This window comes from Eretmochelys imbricata, chromosome 5, assembly GCF_965152235.1.
Source record: "Eretmochelys imbricata isolate rEreImb1 chromosome 5, rEreImb1.hap1, whole genome shotgun sequence".
NCBI lineage: Eukaryota > Metazoa > Chordata > Testudines > Cheloniidae > Eretmochelys > Eretmochelys imbricata.
The window spans coordinates 47,864,020-47,878,304 of record NC_135576.1 but is presented as its reverse complement, the minus strand read 5'-3'; the positions used below and the strand labels follow the sequence as shown (position 1 = coordinate 47,878,304).

Here is a 14,285-nt window from a genome sequence, read left to right as displayed (position 1 = left end):
AAGAGGGGGTGTGGGTCAAACTGGGAAACAAAGGATTCCTGCCATATGCAAATCCTGTTTAAGGCTGGGAAGTGAGTTAAGCTTGGCTCTTCTCCACTGCCTTCCTGCCCAAGAAGGAAGACTGCTGCAAACATCTGAAAAAACAAAGGGCCTAAACTGGGGGGAATAGGGTCTGAGCCCAGACGAGAAAGGTCAGCCTATGAAGGGTATAGCTGGAGATTTAAGCTGCAACTAGTGCAGTTTACGTTCAAGAAACTCTGCAACCTGCATAAAACAACATTTAGGGTGAAAAATTACTATTTGTAGCCAATTTCTTTAATGTATTAGTCTAGTTTGCATGTTTTATTTGCTCAGTAATCTGCTTTAATCTGTTTGCTATCCCTTATAATCACTTAAAACCTACCTTTGCAGTTAATAAACTTGTTTTTTTGTTTATTTTAAAACCTAGTTTGTGCAATTCATAACTGGGGGGAGGGACAAAAAGCTGTGCACATCTTCCTCCACATTTAGGGAGGAAGTGAATTTCATGAGTTTACGCGGTATAGAACTCTATATAGCGCAAGACAATATATCTTTGTGTTTACAATCCAGAGGGTCTCTTCACCTGAGTGCTGGGAAATTCCCTGAGCCGAGTCTTCCTACATAGAGCTGATTGCAGACTCTGTGCGATTCTACGGGGCGGGGTGGGTGAGAGAGACACAGCGGGACAAGGTGAGGGAGCCCAGGCTGGTGGAACAGGCAGGCTCAGTGGGACCCCAGCACATCAAGTGGCACCCCAGAAAGGGGGTCCAACCCATCAGAGGGTGGGTGTGTTCTGCTGGGAGAATTGTGCCCGCTGCATGGGTGTTACAGTTAGACCAAATAATCCACAGTCTGTGCAGTCTACCTCAAGCAACTAACACCACTGTTGCATGCAAATTAGCTGTAGCGTAAGGGTGGTAATTGGCTGATTTACCTCTGATATTACAATGGTCTAGAACTCTTGGCATGGCATAGATGCATGACTTATGTAGCTGTATATGATACAGGTCTAATTTGTAAAGTCAAAAACACCTGAACTTTAAAATTAGATGGTAACAGACCACAAAACCAATTGATGATTCAATGTGGTGATATTCTAAACAAGAATACCTGTCAGCTATGCTTGTAACTGTTATCACTTCACAATGACTCAGACATTTTAGGCTTCAGAGTGACAATCCTGGAAATTTATATAAAAACCACACTGTCCTAGCACAATCATCCTAAAGTGCTTCAACACAAGGAAATGGATCAGGCTTTCCCACTCACTTCTCAGTACTCCTAAGGGAATTCTGTGCCCCCCCTTCCAAAAAAATTCTGCGCATAATATTTTAAAATTCTGCAACATTTTGCAAATTTTGTTTCAATAAATACACATGGAGGCTCCAACATGGCAGTGGGGAGCATAGGCCACTGGCTGAATGGAAATGGGAGATCACCCTGCAGCACTCCTTCTATCCACCCTGGGACAGGACTCAGCAGTGAGGCTGCACCCAACCCTGACAGTGCAAGAGACAGGCGCACCAGGTTTGGGCAGGCAGGCTCAACCCAGTAGAATCCAAGTGTGAAGGGGTTTAGTGTGGGCGGGATCAAGGTGTGGGGTGAGAGGATTCCGGGTGCGGCAATCTGGGTGCAGACAGCTCAGTGGGGGATCTGGATGCACAGGGGCTCGTTGGGGGTTTCAGGTCCAGGGGCAATGGGACTCTGCAAGGGGAGTTCAGGTGAAGGTAGCTAGGGCTCAGTAAGGTGGGGGTCTGGGTGTGGGGAGATAGTGCTCTGCAGGGTAGGTGTGGTGGCGATGGAATTCGTCAGGGGGGTCCAGCTGCTGGAGGAATGGGTCTTGGTGGGGTGTCGGGGCTGGGTGCATCTGGTTGGTGCTTAGTGGTGTAGGGGTGTGGGGGGGGCTCAGTGGGGTGGTCCAAGTGCAGGGGGCGTGTAGCCCGTTGGGATGGGGGTCAATGGGATGGCTTAACGGGGGAGCCCCAGCTGCTGCCGAGGAGATGCTGCATGCTGGGCTCCCGCTCTCCCGCCAGTCCCCTTCCCTATTGCCTCTTTCCCATCCTATCCCCCACCCCATCCCCTTCCCTTCACTCCCACATCCCCCTCCCTATGCCATCCCCTCCGCCTCTTTCTCCCACCCCACACCGCTTGCCCTGCCCCGGGGCCGGATTTGAGGACAGGCGATCCAGGCAACTGGCTAGGGTGCTAGGCTGGGGTGTGTGTGCTGTTTTTGTTAGCAACAAAAAGGAAAATGGAATGTTTGAAGTAAAATGTTTCAGATGTTCCTTATGTGGATTCATTTTTTCCACTAACCTCCTAGAATGTTCTGGACATTAGTAGAATCTTGTGGAACCTTCCAGACTTTGAGAACTACATTTTCCTCGAAACTCCTAGAATTTTGTCAGCCATGCCCTTGCAGGTATATAAGGCGTGGGACGTCACCAGTCAGTGAGGTATAAGAACGAACTGAAGTGAAACGAGAGCTCAGCTGCTATATTATGAATCTTGTTTTACTGTGTCATTTTGAAAATGTACTTGTGTTTTAAGACTTGAAGAGTAAGTAGTGACTAATAAAGGACATATTTAATGAGACACCAGAGATATCTATTGAACCCCTAACTCAACAATATGAAAGAAATACTGTTACTTCTTTTGCCATGCTTAACATGTAATGTTTGGATGACTTCCTAAGACTGCGGAACATAGACTTTTGCTCTCCCTAATACTGTCTGTTTCCACCCATAGAAAAAGATGCCTCAAGAAGGAGCAAAGCATAAATGATGGAAATCCTGTTACTACGGAATTAGATTTACCTGAAGACAAGGAATGGAAATATTAGGAAAGTGATGGAGAATCGCCCAGTTTTTTTGGAGGTGTAAAGGAGAGTGATGAACAAAAATCTGGTTTTGCACAATAAGGAGAAAAATGATAAAGAATCAGCCTCGCATGAAGACAAACAGCAGTGAGAAAAATTGCACACCACAAATCGATATATCAGATCCTGCTTTATGGCCAGCAATCCTAAACTCTGCCAATATTGATCGTACAATTTTGAACGGGCCAGGCAAAATCAAGGCTATGACATTTCCCGTAAATGAGCAGAAGAGACGCTTCTCAAAGTCACACTGCAAAAGAGTGCTGAAGAATGGTGAGAAACTGAATTGGCATTGGCAAGTTTAATCAAAACCAACTGACAAAGTGTTCTGTTTTTGTTGCAAAATATTTACAAGAATGCCAAATTGTTGCTTGCACTTTCTGGGTACAATTACTGTCATAACTTGGCTGATGTTCTGAAGCAACATGAAAAGTCACCAGACCATTTTATGGCCAACTCCAAATGGACGGAGGTCAAGTCCAGGCTCAAGCTGAATAAATGCAGAGACACAGAAAACTAGCATATTATTGCTGGGTTTCTACATTATCTGGAGGAGTGTGCTCAATGGTCTGATCTCAATTACCCTCTTCCTTGCAAACCATTACTTGGCTTTCTGGGACTCATCAGGTAAGTTGTTCATGGAACATAACAGCAATTTCCTTGGTTTGGGAAAAATCTCCTTAGGAAATATGACAATGTCATGTATGAGCACCTGCACTGAGAGTAGTTTGTAAAGAAGCTATGGACCATTACTACTGCAAAACAATTCAAAACTAATTGATTGACCTTATGGCAAGGAAGGTGCTTGATAACATACTGGATGTGGCTCGGCAAAGCGAAGTAGTATGCAGTAATAATGGACTGCACTCCCAACATTAGGTACAGTGAAAAAATATCTTTTATGGTAAGATTTGTTGACAACGAGGATGGCTGCATCCAAATAAAGGAACACTATTTCCGGTCTGTAGGTGACACTACTGGAAAAAGCCTTACAGAACTGTTTAAGAAGGTTTTGAATGAATAAAATAAAGCTTCAGGACTGCCACGGCCAAGGCAACGACAACGGCGCAAACATGAAGGGAGGAAACAGTGGCATCTAAGCAAGGATCCTTTCGCTGAATCCAAGAGCTTTCTTCATGCCTTGTGGCTGCCATTCCCTCAACCTGGTTGTGTCAGATCCAGCATAATCTTCTTTAGATTCAGTATCTCTTCAGAGTACTGGAAAGGACATACATCCTGTTTTCATGTAACAACTATCAGGTAGAAGATCATCATGGACAATGAGCCGCACTGACAGTGTAAGGCTAATGAAGTACCAAGTGACTGAGGTTTACAACACCCTGATTGAACAGGGGCAGTCAAGTAAAGCTGAGGCCAAAATCTGACACAAGGCGCAAAGCCTAGCAAACCAGATCACAGACTTCAAATTTCTGGTCTCTATTGTCGTTTGGCAAGAAATCCTGTTCCAACTAAATGTTGTAAGCCAGGCATTAAAAACTCAGTCGATGGACATCGCAAGCGCTACTACCTTGATGAGAAGCTGCCTTGATTTCACTGTAGACTGCAGAGACATCAGATTTGAAGAGGCCATCCCGTTGCCAAAGAAATGGCGGAAAACTTAGGAATTGAGCCTGTCTTCAAGGAAACTCATATTCATCAGAAGACGAGGCAATCTGGTTACCAGGGCAGAAATAAGGTGATGGGAAGCTCGGAAGACAAATTCAGGAGGGAGGCTTTTTGCTCGCTTGCTGACACTCCTCGAATGTCTATCGAAGAAATTTTTGGATAGAAAGCACCATAAAAGACCTTATTTTTTTGGTATGACCTTAGTAAGCTGTCGGACAGGAAAACGCTCTTAAATAATTTACAGATCTTCACCGTACATTGACACATGGGAAATGACTGGACATCAATGATAAGGACCTCTATGTTGAATTGGACAACAACCGTCACATTTTGCCACATGGGATGCACTCTTCACTCCAAGTTCAATTCATTCATGATGCAGAGCTGAAGGACATTTTTCCTAATGTGTGGACAGCTTTGAGGATTCTGCTCATGCTGTCGGGCACAGTCATAGCTTTTCAAAGCTCAGGATCATCAAAACACATCTTCAATCGACGATGGCCAATGAGAGACTGACTCTGCTTGCTATTTTATCACTTGAAAATGCCTTTGACCAGTGTTTGGATCTCTCTGACGCTGTGCTTCAGTTCACGAGGGCAAAGGCGAGAAAAGCGACCTTTGGAACTAAAGGACTAGACACGAATTCTTGCACGCATGCAGTGGCACAGAATTCCCCCAAGGAGTAGAACTTCTGAGGCAGACAGTACACTCAGTTAACTGAGGGAAGAAATATCTATTTGTCAAGTGTTCAGTGTGCTTAAGAAAACACAAGCAGTGAACACTTCCTGCCAACTCATGGAGCAGCAACAGAAGAGGGAGGGAATTGGATCTAAACACTTCTGAGATGGATGACTGCCATGATATTATGGCTGCGAAGGGGTCTGGGAATAATTTAGGATACACTGAAAAGGTGAAATAGGAGAACTCAAGTAGTTCTTGTTCAGAGTTTAAATATTTGTAAACTTAAAAAACAATGGTGGTGTGGTGAAACTACTTTAGCTTAGTACTTGTTCCACATCTCAAAATATGCCATATTTCACATCTCTTAATTGGAATTAGCTAAAACTAAAATAAATCCCCCTTTCCTCTTTAATATGGCCTTCATTTTTAATCAAAATAGATATTTTACTCTTTTTAAATTCTTACTTTGCTCAAGTCCCCCAAATGCACTTTTACATGTTTAACTTTTTAGACTTCCCTGGTCTAAGCATTAATTTTTATTTTAGATCATGAAATTAGGAAACATGGTGTCATAAATATAAAGGGAAGGGTAAACCCCTTTGAAATCCCTCCTGGCCAGGGGAAAGCTCCTCTCACCTGTAAAGGGTTAAGAAGCTAAAGGTAACCTCGCTGGCACCTGACCAAAATGACCAATGAGGGGACAAGATACTTTCAAAAGCTGGGAGGAGGGAGAGAAACAAAGGGTCTGTGTCTGTCTGTATGCTGTGCTTGGCCAGGGATAGACCAGGAATGGAGTCTTAGAACTTTTAGTAAGTAATCTAGCTAGGTATGTGTTAGATTATGATTTCTTTAAATGGCTGAGAAAAGAATTGTGCTGAATAGAATAACTATTTCTGTCTGTGTATCTTTTTTGTAACTTAAGATTTTGCCTAGAGGGGTTCTCTATGTTTTTGAATCTAATCACCCTGTAAGATATCTACCATCCTGATTTTACAGGGGGGATTTCTTCATTTCTATTTACTTCTATTTTCTATTAAAAGTCTTCTTGTAAAAAACTGAATGTTTTTTCATTGTTCTCAGATCCAAGGATTTGGGTCTGTGGTCACCTATGCAAATTGGTGAGGCTTTTTATCCAACATTTCCCAGGAAAGGGGGGGGTGCAAGTGTTGGGAGGATTGTTCATTGTTCTTAAGATCCAAGGGTCTGGGTCTGTAGTCACCTAGGCAAATTGGTGAGGCTTTTTACCAAACCTTGTCCAGGAAGTGGGGTGCAGGGTTTTGGGAAGTATTTTGGGGGGAAAGACGCGTCCAAACAGCTCTTCCCCAGTAACCAGTATTAGTTTGGTGGTGGTAGCGGCCATTCCAAGGACCACGGGTGGAATACTTTGTACCTTGGGGAAGTTTTGACCTAAGCTGGTAAAGATAAGCTTAGGAGGTTTTTCATGCAGGTCCCCACATCTGTACCCTAGAGTTCAGAGTGGGGGAGGAACCTTGACACATGGCATTTCTTGTTAGTCACTGCAAACACCTCAGTTTCATCTACATTCTTGCACAATTTTCCATTATTTTATTATTAAGTAGTATATTTAATTAAATTTCATTTTTACATGTAAATCTTTTAATGACAATTTGGTTTCAGGACGGAGTTCAACAGTTTGCCAGAAGCTGGGAATGGGTGGCAGGAGATGGATCACCTGATTACCACCCGCTCTGTTCATTCCCTCTGGGGCACCTGACATTGGCAACTGTCAGAAGACAGGATACTGGGCTAGATGGACCTTTGGTCTGAACCAGTATGGCCATTCTTGTGTTCTTAACTCTGGGCATAACCCCAAATTCCTTGCACACACAAAAGTCTCACTGAAGTCAGGATTCAAGATAGCTTGAATTTGAGGTTTGACTGGGTCCTATCTAGCTAGACCCCAGTCCAGCTCAGTGGTAATGTATGTTGTCATAAATATAAAGGGAAGGGTAAACACCTTTAAAATCCCTCCTGGCCAGAGGAAAAATCCTTTCACCTGTAAAGGGTTAAGAAGCTAGGATAACCTCGCTGGCACCTGACCAAAATGACCAATGAGGAGACAAGATACTTTCAAAGTTTGGGAGGGGAGGGGGGCGACAAAGGTTCTGGGTCTGTCTATGTGATGCTTTTGCCGGTGACAGAACAGGAATGGAGTCTTAGAATTTAGTAAGTAATCTAGCTAGATATGCGTTAGATTATGATTTCTTTAAATGGCTGAGAAAATAAGCTGTGCTGAATGGAATGGATATTCCTGTCTGTGTCTTTTTGTAACTTAAGGTTTTGCCTAGAGGGATTCTCTATGTTTTGAATCTAATTACTCTGTAAGGTATTTACCATCCTGATTTTACAGAGGTGATTCTTTTTACTTTTTCTTCTATTAAAATTCTTCTTGTAAGAAACTGAATGCTTTTTTCATTGTTCTTAAGATCCAAGGGTTTGGGTCTGTGGTCACCTATGCAAATTGGTGAGGATTTTTATCAAACCTTCCCCAGGAAGGGGGGTGCAAGGTTTTGGTGAGGATTTTAGGGGGAAAGACGTTTCCAAACGATCCTTTCCCAATAATAAACCCGGTTAGACATTTGGTGGTGGCAGCAAAAGTCCAAGGGCAAAAGGTAAAATAGTTTGTACCCTGGGGAAGTTTTAACCTAAGCTGGTAAAAGTAAGCTTAGGAGGTTTTCATACAGGTCCCCACATCTGTACCCTAGATTTCAGAGTGGGGAAGGAACCTTGACATGGTGGCAGAGCGGTGGGATTAACCTGAAATCATTTTGAGATCAATTTGAGATTTTCTGAACCAGAAACAGAAATTTTAAAAAGGGAATATTTGTTTCCTTTGGGCTGCTGGAAAGCAGGTTTCCAACTGGAAGCAGTTGGAGTTTTTTTTCTCTGCTTTGGGGCCAGAGCAGAGACAAAAGGAAATTGTCTTTTGTGAGCTGGAGTTTTCTCTACCTAAAGGCAGGGTAGTTAACCTCCTCCAGGGAAATTCACACGTCTTCACAGACCTGAATTTTTTTGCTTTTTGTTTTTTTCTTCTTCTCCTAAGAGCAACAAGAGGGGTTTTCTGCCTATTTGCCTGGAGACAAAGGTGTTAGGTTTTTGTTTTTTTTTTTTAGGATTTCTCTGTAGGCTGACAATCACTATCAGAGAACATAGGTATCCGGACAGCACAGCAAAATTTTACAAGCCAAGTTTTTTTTGTTTTTGTTTTCTTTCTAACTCTCGGGTGTAAAGTTAGTTAAAAACAGAGAGGTTAGGATGACAGACTCCACGGTTCAACAAAAGCTGGAATTAGCCAGATTTGAGGCTGAGGAAAAACAAAAGGAATATGAAAGACGGATAGAACTCATGCAGATGGAGATGGATGCACATGTGGCTAGGGAAAAAGAAATGGAGGCTGCCAACAGAAGGAAAATGGAGGCAAGGGACAAAGAAATGGAGGAGAAGGAAAAAGAGAGGAAGCATGCACTGGAGATGGAGAAGGCAAAGGCTCAGCAGAATATACCAACAAACCCTAGCAATACTTCTCCAGGTGCCACTTCCCATCCCAGAAAGTTCCCGACCTACAAGGCAGGCGATGATACCGAGGCCTTCTTAGAAAACTTCGAAAGGGCCTGCCTTGGGTACAGCATCTCTACAGACCAATACATGGTAGAGCTGAGGCTGCAGCTCAGTGGACCCTTAGCTGAGGTGGCGGCTGAAATGCCTAAGGAACAAATGAAACAGTATGAACTGTTCAAAACCAAGGCGAGAGTCAAAATGAGGCTAACATCCGAACATTCCTGTCAGCGGTTCAGAGCCCTAAGGTGGAAACCAGACGTGTCATTTACCCAACATGCCTACTACATTGTGAAACATTGCGATGCCTGGATATCAGGAGCCAGTGTTAAATCTCCAGCGGATTTGCCCTTCCTAATGCAAATGGAACAGTTCTTAGAAGGTGTTCCGGAGGAAATAGAAAGATACATCCTAGATGGGAAGCCCAAAACTGTAATCGAGGCGGGGGAGATTGGAGCCAAATGGGTGGAGGTGGCAGAGAAGAAAAAAAAACTGGTCGCAGTTGGAATGGATACCAGAAGAGACAACGAGCCGGGGCATATAAAGGCCAACTGCCCCAAGAACCTCAACAGATTACAGTTCATTGCACCAGCACCACCCCAGAAGTCCTCACGCCCAGATACCTCCCAGATACCCTCAGAGTGGAGGGAAACTGAGTGTGGGTGAGGAGAAGGTCACCGCATGGAGGGACATTGGAGCACAAGACTGATAAGTGATGAATCTTGTAGAGCTGTTCCCCTCCATAGGGGAGGGAGGAAAGCTCTTGCCTATTCCGTTTTACTATGGTAACAAGAATTTCCTTAGAAGCTTCTGAGATGGGCAGTGTTGTGAAAATTGGGCCTACAAATTTATCCTAATTGCAAGATCAACTGTGAAAAGTTCATAAAGCATCACAATAACCTATAGAAAGTATTGATGAGAAAAGGGGCAAGAGGGAGACAGACTGAATTAATTCAAACAAAAAGACCTACTGATGTAATTCAAGGATTGTGTTAAGATCGTGTCTGGTAAACAAGAAAAGTGTGGGACTGGAAATCGATGAACCAAAACTGTTGTAACAAAAAACAAGTCTAATCGGTGGACAAAATGGGACTATTCTGACCATCTCTCCCTTTTGGGTGCGGGGAGGGGGATCCTAAAAAATGCCTTTGAGAGGAAAAGCAGGCTACCACAACAAAGGCTGGCTGAAAGAAGAGGAAGGAATGAGCTTCACCAAGATGGCTGCCACCCTCACAGTCTCCTGGGATCCTGGACTTTCTTCATGCTAATCCTGAGAGATGTCCTAACCAGACTGGGCTAGAGAGATGGAGCCAGATGACACTGCCACCTCTGCCATGTCCAGCTAAATCCCAAACACCATCTAGGATAAGACACACCCCAACTCTCTCCAGTGCATCCTTTTCCTTTCCCACCTTATTTCTTCTCTTCTTTTACCTTCTGTCTAGTAAGTATTTGGCTTAGCCATCCAAGACTGTATATTTTTAACACTGCTGTAAGCCTGTGACCAGAAAGGCAGCTAAAAATGCCCTAAACAGCCTGATGCTGGCACAAGTTTGCCAGGTCTTGGAGTGATAAGATAGTGCGTTGTGCCTATATTTTTCCACCAGCAAAGCTGCAAGTTAGAGTCAACACCAGAGACAGAAAATGAAGTGCATCTTTGCTGTTCTTCTTCCCCTTTTGTCTGTGTGTCTTGTTTTTCTTGTAGGAAATGGGATCGAAATTTAACAGCAACAGTGACAGATCCAGCCCATCTCTACTAACTTCTTCTCTTTTCCTTCATAAGTACAATCATTACCCTCTTTAATGCCATCTGAAAGACTGTCAGACAAGGGAAGGGGGTTCTTTTTAAAATCTTTCTTCAGCTAAAGGGAACAAGGGATGTTAAAATGAATGCCTTACTTAACTTTACATTTCAAATACTTTAACTGTATTTCCTTCTTTCTCTGTATCTTTAATAAAAGGCTAACAGGATTTTTAATAGTGTGCTTGCCATGGTACTTAAGCAGATTAACACCTTTAACTCTTTAGGCCCTTTATTCTATATACATTAATACAACAGCATGTTAAGTGTTCAGCCATCCAACTAGCTAGAGGAGTAGGACTCTCCTAAATTGGTCTTGTTAAAAGATCTGCCTTTCTTGTGTGAAGCCTCACCCAGCTATTCAGAATTAAATGAGCTCTCTCAGCTGTCTCAGAGGAACTTACTATCACTGGGGAAGAAAAATAATGGACGACAATCAAAATTCGCTCCTCTGCTAATACCCCTGGCACCAAGTTCATGATTCCCACCCATATGACTACGCTCTATAAACACCTATTGTTAAAGGCTAAACTTTGGTCTTTGTTCCCTTAAGTCAGCTCAGCAGTGGATTTCTGTTCTTGTAAATCCTCCCTGCACACTGAAGGGAAATACGAATTCCAGAAACCTTCCGAAAACTAAAGTAGATGGGGCTCTTAAGCTTGCAGCTCGCTGACTTACTATTTCTATTTGCTCTCTGCTGCAGAGCCCCTAGTTGAGTGGGTTGGTGTAATTTTTCAGCTTTTCTAAATGCAGATCCATTTGACAGGTGTCCACTTTTTGCAGTTTAAGCTCCCACTACTTTCATGCTGAAGCTCCACAACTGCTGCTCCTTTCAACCTTGATATCTTTAATGTAGCAAGGAGAACCCTCATGCCATCCTGGATTGGAGAGGATTTCTCCAATAAATTAAAGCTTGACATATCTGTTCAGGGAACCATCCTGAGAACTAAGTTGTGAGAACCACAACTAAGAGAAGTGCTCTCTGCCATCCTGTAAACAGAAGCCCAAAACTTTGTCATCTCTTCACCATCAGCCCCCTAAGAACTTCTGATACAAGGAATAGTTATCAATTTCAGTTATTGCTACCTTTGTTGAAAGCAACTAGACAGCAATTAGACATTTTAATTTATTGTCCTATTACAAAGTTGTTTATAGCAAAGGTATTTGTTTATTTCCCATTAATTTGTACAACTTCATGTGTGTAAGAAGTTTTAATCAGTTTAATTTAGAACTCTGGAAAGAGCTCTGAAAATACTTAAAGGATGCAGGCTCTTGTCTTCTTACATCAATAGATACTGTGTAATTTAGTACAGCGGATTTGTGACTCTCTCAATGGTTCATCAGTTTCTTGTCCATCAAGCATACCCCAACAAGGTTTAAGTAGTATCTGTCACTCATTGCAGTAATAGTCTCATCAAGTAACTTTCAAAATGTCTTCTTTTCATACGGTATCCCTTAGGAATTGGTTTTGAAGACTTGTGTTGTGGCCTATAATTTTAGAGTCTTTAAAAATTCTGCCACATGTATTAAAAGCCTTGTTTAACCATAGTGGAAAGAAGGCGTCTATAGGTTAAACTGACCTATCAAACATCTTCTGTACTTTCAGTAATTTTACATAACTGAGTCAAAGGAACGTGCACAGTGAGTTTTGTCTGAACAGTTTATATGGGAGTGTCAAAACTCCCAGTGAGATTACAGAATTGTTATAGCAACAGACCAAAATGGTTTTAAAATGAAAAAGCAAGCAAGCAAGCAAGCATGTATGTATATGGACCATGATTACTTATTTTAGCTGGCTATTTTTGATAGGATGGGTGCACCACCATCATGACTCATCACCCTATGCTTGGATTGAGTACCAGATAAAAAGCCACCACAAGAACTCTAAGCAACCTCTGGGATGCAAGCTTTAAGGTTACTGCTATCCACTTCCTCTAGTGTCATTTTATTCCTATTCTATTTTCTCCATCAATCCTTTTTTGGTCTTCTATCTAATTTTAACTTAGACCATCTTTGGAATTTACTACACTTCATGACACCACAACCAGCATGATATTTTAAGACAGTATAAGCAGCATGGCTCTAGCACAGGGGCAGGTAAACTTTCTGGCCCGAGGGCCACATCAAGTTTCCAAAATTGTATGGAGGACTGGTTAGGGGAGGCTGTGTCTCCCCAGACAGCCAGGCCCCTGCCTCCCATCTGACCCCCCCTGCTTCTTGCCCCCAATGGCTCCCCCAGGACTGCTGCCCCATCCAACCTCCCGTCCCCCGATGGACCCCCTGGGACTCCTACCCCATCCACCACCCTCTGTTCCCTGTCCTCTGACCACCACCAGACCTCCCACCCCTGACTGCCCCCTGCCGCCCCATCCAACACCGCCTCTCATTCCTGACTTGCCCCCCGGAACCCCTGCCCCATCCAACCCCTCTGACCGCCCCGACCCCATCCACACCCCGCCCCCTGACCACCACCCCCAACTCCCCTGCCCTCTATCCAACCTCCCCTGCTCCCTGCCCCCTTACCGTGCTGCCTGGAACACCGGTGGCTGGCAGTGCTACAGCTACGCCGCCCAGAGCACCAGGTCAGGCCGCGGCTCTGCAACTGCACTGCCCGGCCGCCCAGAGCATTGCGCTGGCAGCATGCTGAGGCTGCAGGGGAGGAGGAAACAGCAGGGGAGGGGCTGGGGGGCTAGCCTCCTGGGCCAGGAACTCAGGGGCCCAGCAGGAGGCTCCCGTGGCCGGATGTGGCCTGTAGTTTGTCCACTTCTGCTCTAGCATAAAGGAAGACTAGTGATGGGAAGAGACTAAAGTACAGTAGCCAAATGTCACAGGGCTAGTCAAGTGCCATCTTCTGGTCACTCACCAGATTGCTGTGACAGAACCTCTCTCACTGGGCCTCATGTGCTTTAAGTCTCAGGAGTCTGAAAAAAGTCCAGGCACTGCCCAGGTTTGGGGTTTATAGACAAACCCTCAGGATGCAGATCCCCTGTGTAGAACCCCAACCTAAGAGCTGAGACCTCACTGACCAACTGCCTAGTCTCTAAAAAAGAAAAGGAGTACTTGTGGCACCTTAGAGACTAACCAATTTATTTGAGCATGACTAAATTGGTTAGTCTCTAAGGTGCCACAAGTACTCCTTTTCTTTTTGCGAATACAGACTAACACGGCTGTTACTCTGAAACCTGCCTAGTCTCTGTTACCAATGATGACCCCTCAGACTCTCACACAGCTTCAGCACGCTTTCTGCAGAACTCCAGCTGTGTGCGTGTGTGTGTGTTTTCTAGGTCCACAGATTAACTCTCCAAGGGCACATGATAAATGTAATTGACAGACTTCTCACATGATTTTAAGCCACCACTGCTCTCTTCAATGGCATGAGAAATGCACAGACATATAAAAAAATAAACCATACATGCATTTCCATGCTTCAGTATCCTCACCACTCCAGAACATTAAAGCTGGGATCAGACCCCTCTGGGGCCATCCTTCTGCTGCAGCCCATGGCTTGTCTTCTCAATCATGCAGCTTCTCTCTCCAGGTCAGCTTGCTTTCTCTGAGCTTGGTTGGTCACACAGCTAAAATGCCCCCTTAGTGACAAATGCATGTCATTCGCTTCCCTTCCGGCCCAAAGCTTCCTCCAAGTCCCTCAGATTTATATATTCCACTACTTGTTTCCTCTGGCTACCACTGGTAGTTCTCCAGAAC

The 14,285-nt window shown here is 44.1% G+C and overlaps 1 protein-coding gene across 7 annotated transcripts in view; it reads right to left on the bottom strand.

The window, feature by feature from the left end:
- The window catches only part of CERT1 (ceramide transporter 1), a 166,251-nt gene that overhangs the window by 88,067 nt on the left and 63,899 nt on the right, over positions 1-14,285 (bottom strand). The window lies entirely within an intron of this gene.